This window comes from Caretta caretta, chromosome 13 (assembly GCF_965140235.1).
Source record: "Caretta caretta isolate rCarCar2 chromosome 13, rCarCar1.hap1, whole genome shotgun sequence".
Taxonomy (NCBI): domain Eukaryota; kingdom Metazoa; phylum Chordata; order Testudines; family Cheloniidae; genus Caretta; species Caretta caretta.
In genome coordinates this window covers 18382333-18393001 of record NC_134218.1, presented here as the reverse complement: position 1 = coordinate 18393001, position 10669 = coordinate 18382333, and positions in this window count along the sequence as shown.

The following is a 10669-nucleotide window of genomic DNA, read 5'->3' as shown; positions in this document are numbered from 1 at the left end:
GATACTTTATACCTCAGAGAAATGTGATTTATGAAAGAACATGTTTTCATCAGAAAATTGAAGAACTAGGGGGAAATGTTAATGTTTTATGAGAGTTCTCCATACATTGGCTGAAAACTGTGATTCTGGGAATGCAAAACATGAAAATATCAGAGAAGACAGGTTATTGTGTTAACAGATAAAAACTTTTCACAGAAGCTACAACTGAAGACAGACTTTACCCTAGCCACAGCTATTCGAATTGCAAAACAATCTGACCTGGTAAAACAGCAAAAACTAGAGAAACTTGACTAACTTGAAAAACCTGAAACTAACTTAGAAACAGTAAACAGACACTTGAGTGTTAAAAGTCATTATCAAAAAAACCCTGAGACAAGGAGAGAAAACTCCGAGACTAAGAGGTACAAATTCCAGCCTATGTGCACAAGATATAAAAAAAGTCACATACCCAGATGATGCATGTCCAGCCAAAGGTACACAGTAAAATAAATGCATGAAATATGGACATTTTGCAGCTGTTTGCTGCACCAAAGCAGTCAAGCAGTTGACTCATATTACAGGCAATTAAGACCATTATTTCTGGGATCTATCACTTATGATGACATAGAGCAGGGGTTCTCAAACTGGGGGTCAGGACCCCTCAGGGTTGCAAGGTTATTACATGGGGGGTCACGAGCTGTTAGCCTCCACCCCAAAACCCGCTTTGCCTCTAGCATTTATAATGGTGTTAAATATATAAAAAAGTGTTTTTAATTTATAAGGGGGGGTCTCACTCAGGCTTGCTATGTGAAAGGGGGTCACCAGTACAAAAGTTTGAGAACCACTGACATACAGCCTGCCTGAAGAATGAAATTAAATATTCATGTCAAGACTATGGACTTGAAAATTGTCTCAAGAGCTCTTCTCATGATCATCTAAGAAGGGATTTACAATCGCCCTTTTTCAACCCTTCCCAGAGCTGAAATCACCTGACACAGCTCTGACTAGGACTGGAGGTATTCTGAACTGCATAGGCCACAGAAACAACTTACAGAAGACAAAAGCTATGCATTCAGAGTGCATGTGATCAAAGGATCAAAGACCAGCAACTTCCTCAGCTGCAGCATGGCAGCCAGGATGGGACTAGAAGAACATGATGAAGGATTTGGATATTGGACTTTTGAAAGGAGATCCAGTACAAATCAACTTAAGACACAATGATGAGCCCATACAGTGTACAAGCACCTCTACCAGAGAGACTTTGGAAGACACTAGCTGCAGATTTATGCAAATACAAAAGACATCACTGGTAACTATGGATTCTTTTTCCAGGTATATAGAAATAATATATTTGAAAAACAAAATGTTGCAGTGTGTTTTTTCTGACTTTGTATTCCAGAGCAACAAGTGATGGAGAACAGGCCACAATTAGAATGAAATATGATATTGATCATATTACTAACAGCCCACATTACCCACAAGTAAACGGAGAGGCTGAGAGAGCTGTAGAGACAGCTAAGAGAATCCTACAATAGGAAGATCCATTCCTTGCTCTTCTGAGTTACAGATCAACACCAATAGGAGCTACTGCAGTGATGGGCAACCTGCCGCCTGTGGCCCACACACGGCCCATTAGGGTAATCCACTGGCGGGCCGCGAGATAGTTTGTTTACATCAACCGTCCGCAACTCCCAGTGGCCGTGGTTCACCATTCCCTGCCAATAGGAGCTGCGGGAAGCGGTGGCCGGCCCGTGCCACTTCCCACAGCTCCCATTGGCCGGGAACGGCAAACTGTGGCCACTGGGAGCTGCAGGCGGCTGTGCGGCCCATGGGCTGCAGGTTGCCCACCACTGAGCTACTGGACATAGTCCTGATAGGAAGACAACTCAGATCTACTGTTCCAAGTTTGGAAAAGCATCTATCTCCAAAGTGGCCAGACATGAAGAGAGTAGCCAAATCGGACAGAAAAGCTAAAAGAGCTTATGAACCCTTTTACAACAGATGTCGCTTAGTTAATGAACTGCTGGGTCTAGAACCTGGTGACTGTGTTCATGTCAAATTGGATGGAGGAAAAAGGACGGACAACTCCAGCTGTCATAAAAGAGAAAGAATTCAGAACCCTGATCATATGTGATCAAGACCGAATGTGGAGAGTTCAACAGAAACCATCAACCTCTACTGTTTGTTCCTCAGAAAAAACAATCAACAGAGCAAACTCTATGGATGGCAGTTGCAGAATAAGAACAACTCAAGGATTCCAGACCAACCACAGTCAGTCTTTGCAACTAATGAACGGCTAGATGACCAAGTTGTTACATGTTAGGGTAGTGTAATTAGAAAATGATTCAGAGACTCTTAACAAACTGATACGTACTGAATTTCAAAGACAGCATGATAGTGTAAATATTATAAATGGTAGGAATGTAGAACTTAAAGGGGGAGATATAATGGATGCTAAACTATATTATACTGTTCAGACACTAGGTGGCACTGTGTATAAAATACCTTATTTAACTGAACCTCAGCTATACCTAGCAGTGCATTAAAGAATCTTATGATAAAGACATCTGGTGTGCATGGGTGGTGGATGAACCCCTCATTCGGGGAGGCTAGCCCCCCAGCCCCATCCCTTCCACCTGAGCTGCCCCCATTCCTATGGCCGGAGGAGCCCTGGCCTGCCTGCTGCAGCTGCCCAAAGCCGCTGGCCAGCCGGCCCCAGTCATGCAGGCCAGCCGCAGCACCAGGCCAGCGCAACCCCTGGGCTGCTGGCCAGCCCAAGCACTGGCCCAAGTACTGTGCCACCAGCCAGCTCGACTCCTGGGCTGCTGGCCCGAGCCATCCTTGGCCACTGGCCCGAGCCCTGAGCTCCAGACCACTGGCTGGAGCTGAGCCCCTGCCAACTTCAGGGGAGAGGGCAAGCGAGGGCAGGGCCATGGGGCAGAGCCATGGCCTGGGTTAAGGGAGGCTTAGCTTTTCCTGGCCTATGATACCCACCGCCCATGGTGGTGTAGATAAGCAAGTTCTGTGAATAGTCCGTATCTGGTACAGAGGAACAGGACACAGTCTGCTAGGACCTCCCCAGTACTTCACATTTTACACATTCACACTTCTGAAGTGATTGCTTATTTCCTCCTCTGTAGATGAATGTTTAACTCAGTAATGAGTCCTTGTGTGGGCACCCATAGGAACAGCTAATTCTTTTCCAATGCTTAGGGTACGTCTTCACTACTCACCGGATCGGCAGGTAGTCATAGATCTATCAGGGATTGATTTATCGCATCTCGTCTAGACATGATAAATCGATCCCTGAATCGATGCCTGTACTCCACCTCGGCAGGAGGAGTAAGCAAAGTCAACGGGGGAACTGCTGTGATCGACTCGCCGCTGTGAGGTCAGCCAGGTAAGTCGAACTAAGATACTTCGACTTCAGCTACGCAAATAGCGTGCTGAAGTTGCGTATCTTAGTTCGAATCCCCCCAGTGTAGCCCAGGCCTTAGATACTTGTTACTGGCTTTACTTAGATCCCAGATGTATACTTGCAAGTCTTGATAACCCATCCACATGAATCACACTACAGTTGTAGGCTGTTGTGAGTTATAAGATATGTCTACATGAGGAGCTGGAAAGTGTAAATTCCAGCTCAATGAGACATACCTGCACTAATTCTGATCAAGCTAGAATGCCAAAAATGGAAGCATACCTATGGTAATGCAAGCAGTGAAAGAGGCTAGCTATCCAGAGTATGATCGCATTCGAGACCACAGGTACATACTCAGGGCAGATCACCTCATGCAGAAGCTTTCCTGTTGGCCTCAGTCAGGCTTGTACTTTGTTCTGTCCCCATCCCTGATTCTAAGCATGCTGAGAATTCAGCCACAGGGCTTTGGCAGCCATTATCATTGTAGTACTGGTGGTAGGATCCCCTAGACACTCACTGTGGAGCTCCAGGAGCTGATAAGGGTACATAACTCTCACTTTCAGGTTAAAGGGCAAGACAGCAGCTGGGTCAGATCCTTTCTAGGCTAGAGTAAACTCATTTTTTCCATTAGACTACAGCACATTCCTATGCCTAATGACCAGTTTTATAATTCTTAGGCTCCACCCCTTATTGGTTTTAGCCAATCAGCCCATTCACCTTACTCAAGACAGTTTTAGTGGGAAGCTACAGTGCTGCCTCCCTTGCAATATTACTTTTCTAACACCAGATGGTGCGGTATAAAGAGCAGTGTCTGTACAAGTGACGCAAAATGGAATCTCACAGGCAGCAGTCAATGCTATGGCTTGGCCTCCCCTGGCTCCAGAGGAAAGATCACACCACAAACAATTCACCAAGGCGAGTCTTTATTATTTTTTTTAAGATAAGGGCAATTAGAAGGGGGACCAGAAGAGCTAAGCCTGCAGTTGGTTCTACTTTTTTCTTTCGCCCATAGAGAACTTTGTGGAATCCAATAAGGGTTTTGTTTTATTTAACAAATATATGTTACTGCACGAACCCTTTTGTAGGGCTCCCTCTTGTGTTCCCATATTCTCTGTGGTGGATGGCTGTTGCAGTCTGCTTCTCCAACAAACCTCTCTGTGCTTTATCCATACTGTGCTTGATATGCCCTTCATTATCTAAGGGGCAATGCCTTCTTGTTGAAATACCTGCTGGCGACTGATTTCTATCCTGTCACCTGCAAAAAACTGGTCAACATCAACTTTTTTATTTTTACTTACAGTCATCACTGCCCTTCTCTTAGTAAAAATAATACCCCATGGAATGAACAAGATGTGCCACTCTGCTTATATCCCTTCATATGTTTATAGTGTTTGAGCTTTTCAGGGCAGGGACTGTGTCTTCCTGTGTGCCTATACAATGCATAACCCCTAGCACATTTTAGATGTGATTGTAATATAAACAAAAATAATTTGTTGGAGATGCACGTCTAGTTCTGTGCCACATTCCAATGTGGAAGAGGAATTAGTAATAGAAAATAGTTTTACCTACAGTACTTCTAGCTTTCTGGAACATTCTACAGTCCAAACTAGTGTGATGCTGAAAAATAGAAACATGAGTGTTCTGCTATAGCTTAATGTCCATATATAAAAAAGATTCGGAGCCAACTTAATCCTGTTGTAACTGCATTGGCAATGCATTTATACCAAAATTGAATTTGGTCAGTGCAGTTACGTTAGAGATGAATTTGGCCAAGTGGATTTAATCAAAGCTTCTTCCTTCTGTGTTTAGCCTTTGGCACTATTGTACTTTAACCTAGTTTGTAGGTTTGGGTTAGTGGTTTACCACTAACCTTTCAGTACTCTTAAGTGACCCATTTAGTTATACTGCTTTTGCTCTCCAGTGACCAGTCTGGCCAGGCTGTTGAGAAATGAACTAACTTAAAATGTGTTATCTTACAGACTTCTATATCTTGTGACATTATTGCTAAGTTTTTATCTGGATAAATGAATTTGTACTGTGGATAGCTTTAGAGTGGTGGGGAAGGGAACCTGCAGAAGGAGCGTGTTTAAACACTTACTCCACATAAATACGTGGGGTCACACACTCCTCTGCTGCAAATGGGTGTAAGTCCAGATTTATATCTGGGAATCTTGCCCACTGTCAAAGGTTTTCCTGCTGACCATTTTAGTTCATCAATTCCATCACATGCTGAGAGGAACTAATACTAATTATAGAATGATTTGTGATTTCATCTACTACATATGTACTGAAAAGATTTCTGGTGCAAAGACATTTTTATCCTACAGCTTTCTCAGGTGCAGATAGAGCCTTCCATGAAAATAATGTAAAACTGATAGGATGGATTTGTTTGTTAAGGAAGAATGTTTATATTGCCTTTGAAAGGTGCTGGATTGACAGGTCTGGAGGATGAAGTCTTCTGTTTATCTGTAGAACAGGTACACCTAGAATTGGTCAGAAGTTTTCCAATGATTGGAAATGATTTTTGATTGGAAAATGCTAATTAGTCAAGACCAAAACTGTTTGCAATGAATGGTCAGTTTTGATAAATCCTTCCATTTGTGAATTTTTTGAATAAAAAGTTTTGATGTCAAAATGTACCATTTCTTCCTTTCGAAATTTTAGTTTAATTTATACTAAAAAAGTTAACATTTTAAAACGATCAGAACAGCATTTCAGTTGGACTGATCCAAGAAACATTTTGGATTGTCAGTTGGATAAAATGTACAAGATTTTGATTTTTCATCCCGATTTAGTATGGGGGAAAAATTCACAATCTTGAAAATTCTCATGTGAAAACTGTTTTCTGCCCAGTTACTCTAGTTACAATACAAGCAGCGATAGTCAGGTTGGAAGGGACCTCAGGAGGTCATCTAGTCTAACCACCTGCTCAAAGCAGGACCAATCCCCAATTTTTGCCCCAGATCCCTAAATGGCCCCTCAAGGATTGAACTCACAACCCTGGGTTTAGCAGGCCAATGCTCAAACCACGCAGCGATAGTGCAAGGCATTGGAATGTGCCTGAACTCTGAGCTGGAAGGATCACTAGAATTCAAACTCAATGACTCACTGAATCCTTGACCTCTTTGTGGAGACTGCCAGTAAGGGCATTAATGAGCTGTAATTGTGGTGGTGCTTTTTGTAATGTTGATCCCCTCTCTACTATGAATTTGTGAAACAAGTTTATGAGGGGGATTGTATGACAGGCATTGCTGTGATGATGGCCATTCTTATGTTAGGGGCATGGTGGGTGAATGAGGAGGGCATAGCTAGAGATTACTGTGCTCTGGTGATCCCAATTGTTTTTGCATTGTGGAGCACATAGATGGGTGCTGCAAATCAGATACTAAACATATAAAGTGAGCCATGTTTTTTAAATTGGTGTGTAAATGGCATCCTAAAAATGGGTGCAGTTGTAAAGAGGAATTTACATGTAAAACATGTTAGTATGCAAAACACAAGAATTTGTACATTTGCAGTTCAAATATCCATTTTATGTGTGCAAATACATGTTTGTACGTTTAGTTATTGTTGCAAGTGCATGACCCAGACTGGCTCTAAGGGGCTTTCTAGTTTGTTCAGATGTTTCTTAGGGCATTTGTTAATAAATTATTCACCAACTTCTTCCCATCTGTGGCTAAATTTATGGGCAGTATAATGTATGTGACAAATTGCATTTGTGGAATGAATGCCCATATCCCTTCGACAGGATCAACATCAATGGGAGATCACACAGCTAAATTTTTAAAAAAGTAGTTAAATAAGAGCAAACTCGGGCTATAACAGGAGTGTCTGGCTTAGGTGAGCTGGGGATAGAAGAATCTTAGTGGAAATCAAGACAGACTTTTATAACTTAGTGAAAGTAGCAGGGGAAAGATGAGACATTAAATATTGGTAATGTCTTTGAACGGATTTAAGATTTATTTGGTATATATGTGACTCTTTCAAATCTCTTTAAGAATGTGCTGAGTTCCACTGTTTTGCTAGCAGTTCAGGACCAAATATCTGTGGTCTAGTTGCAAGTTTTGCTGTCCCCATTCTAGTGACTCATTGCAGAGGAACGTATCAATCTCGGGTTTGAAATTAATTGGAAATTGCAAAACAGACAGGTCAATGTCAGGAGAAGGTAAGCAGTAAGCATATTTTGCAACATAAAAAGGAATATTAGAATGTAAATCATATTGAGAAGACTATAAACTGTCTAGAGAAATTGCCAATATGATGTTATGTAGCTTGAAACTCTCTTGGAATTTATATCAGAGGATCCATTTTCCCTTACATTATTTTTAGGGTCCCTTTTGATACCAGCTGACATACTTCAATTTATAACATTAAATGACACTTTAGCACTTTTACTGGTACTGGAGAAAATCATATGAGTAAAATTATATCTTGTAAAAGAAAAATCGGAAGCAGTATTGGAAAGAAGCCAGGATCATCATCATAATCACATCTGCCAGCTTATCTACTTTTGAGACATTGCCACAGCTTCCCCATTCAACTGGGTAACCTTCAAAAAACACTTTGCCCCTTCACTTCACCTCTCTGCCGCCTGCTGCAAAAGAAATCTCAACAGCATCCTACAGTGATAGCCCCAAACAGTGCAGTATCATTGTTTTAAACTGTAGTGATTTGGATCTACTATAGAATAGTTCAATACTTTTTAAGAAGTGTAAAATATCAGTTTTAATAAACTATGAACTATAGAACCGACTAGCTTTGATTCTGATTCAACATCTATAAATCAGCGGTAAGTGAAATCAGAATTAGGACCTATGTGTCTACACTCTTGTTGACTTCTTTACACAATCATCATCTCCTTAGGGCAGGAATCCTGTTTCGCTGTATGTTTGTGTAACACTGAGCACATTGTCTGCCTTCAGTGAATAATAATGAAGTAATAAACAAGGTCTGTTTTGCTACCTATCATTCTGCTTTGAGAATTGTTTTTAAAACAGTAAATTCAATACATTAATTTAACTATTAATTTTTCTGAAAGCATAAAAGTTGGAAATACAGATCACAACTTGTATCTCTTTTTTCAAAAAAGGGACAAACATTCATATCATCTGTTTAGATCTTTTAATGGGCTGGGAATGTGGAAGCCAAGATTGCAACATTCCAGCATAGGAAAGATCAGATAAAACAGAATCTCAGCCTAGGATTACAAAATAAACACCCCAAAGACTGAGATTTCAAGCTGGAATTCAATTAAAATTGAATAATCCACTAAATGCCTTGCAAACATATCAGTTTTACTGTTTCTTACCTGAAAGAATAAACTGAGTTTAATGTTCATCCAGGGAGTGGAATAGTCATATAAGGCAAATATTTTTCCTACCAGTAGCACTGTGATAAATTTGCAGGGTTAAGAAGGAAGGTCCACTCATGGATCAGTAACTGGTTAAAAGATAGGAAACAAAGAGTAGGAATAAATGGTCAGTTTTCAAAATGGAGAGAGACAAACAGTGGTGTCCCCCAAGGGTCTATACATACAAGTACTATATACTATACTCAGACAAGTACTATTCAACATATTCATAAATGATCTGGAAAAAGGGATAAACAGTGAGGTGGCAAAATTTGCAGATGACACAAAACTACGCAAGATAGTTAAGTCCAAAGCAGACTGTGAAGAGCTACAAAGGGATCACACAAAACTGGGTGACTGGGCAACAAAATGGCAGATTAAATTCAATGTTGATAAATACAAAATAATTAACATTGGAAAACATAATCCCAACTATACATATAAAATGATGGGGTCTAAATTAGCTGTTATCACTTAAGAAAGATCTTGGAGTCAATGTGGATAGTTCTCTGAAAACATGCACTCAATATGCAGCAGTAGTCAAAAAAGTGACCAGAATGTTGGGAATCATTAGGAAAGGGATAGATAAGACAAAATATATTGCATCTATATAAATCCATGTTACGCCCACATCTTGAAAACTGAGTGCAGATTTGATAGCCCCATCTCAAAAAAAGATATACTGGACTCAGAAAAGGTTTAGAAAAGGGCAATAAAAATGATTAGGGGTATGGAACAGCTGCCATATAAGGAGAGATTAATAGGACTGGGACTTTTCAGCTTGGAAAAGAGACGGCTAAGGGGGGATATGATAGAGGTCTATAAAATCATGACTGGTGTGGAAAAAGTAAATAAGGAAGTGTTATGTACTCCTCATAACACAAGAACTAGGGATCACCAAATAAAATTTATAGGCAGCAGGTTTAAAAACAAACAAAAGGAAGTATTTCTTCATACAATGCACAGTCAACCTGTGGAGCTCTTTGCCAGAGTATGTTGTGAAGGCCAAGACTATAACAGGATTCAAAAAAAGAACTAGATAGGTCTATAAATGGCTATTAGCCGGATGGGCAGGGATGCAAAACCATGCTCTGAAGTGTCCCTAGCCTCTGTTTGCAAGAAGCTGGGAATGGGTGACAGGAGATGGATAACTTGATGATAACCTGTTCTGTTCATTCCCTCTGAAGCACCTGGTATTGGCCACTGTCAGAAGACAGGATACTGGGTTAGATGGACCATTGGTCTGACCCTATATGCCCATTCTTATTTGATTATTAAGGAGGACTTGTAGCTTACATTATTAATAGTGATTTTGCTGATAACTGTCTCTGCTGATTTTTCAAAAAAATCTTTTAAATGATGGCAAGGCTGCCCTTGCTTTTAAGATGCATTCCTTGTACCCTCCTTTTTAGAGCCCTTATTGCTCTACATTGAGAATGCACAGAAAGTGAAACAGTCATGGTCCTTTGGCAAAGCATTGGTAGCATTTTGGGGAAGTCATCTTAATTTATTGCCACACAGAGGCAGATCCTGCCACCCTGCTTGTTTTAATACCAGCTTATCCTTCAAGTAGTTCCATTCATTTCAGTAGATCTACCTGAGGAATAAGTTGGTATTAAACAGCGTGAGCCAGGGTGGCAGGATCTGCCCCTAAATAATTTGGTGTCAATTTTGAGGCCAGTTATAGAATTTTAAAACAAAACTACTTAGGACCAAATGCTATTCTCTTTGCTCATACAGAGCTAGATTGTTACTTTAGGCACAGGTCTGAGGAAGAAATAATGAAGAAACCAGCCCAGGAGGGGCTCTGGGACCCATTCTGACTTGGCTGTATCTCCAGTATTGCCAATCCCAAACATTTAAAAAAAAAGTTTTTAAAAAATAGTAAATTTGGGGTTACGTTTCACTTTTGGTGTTTGCGC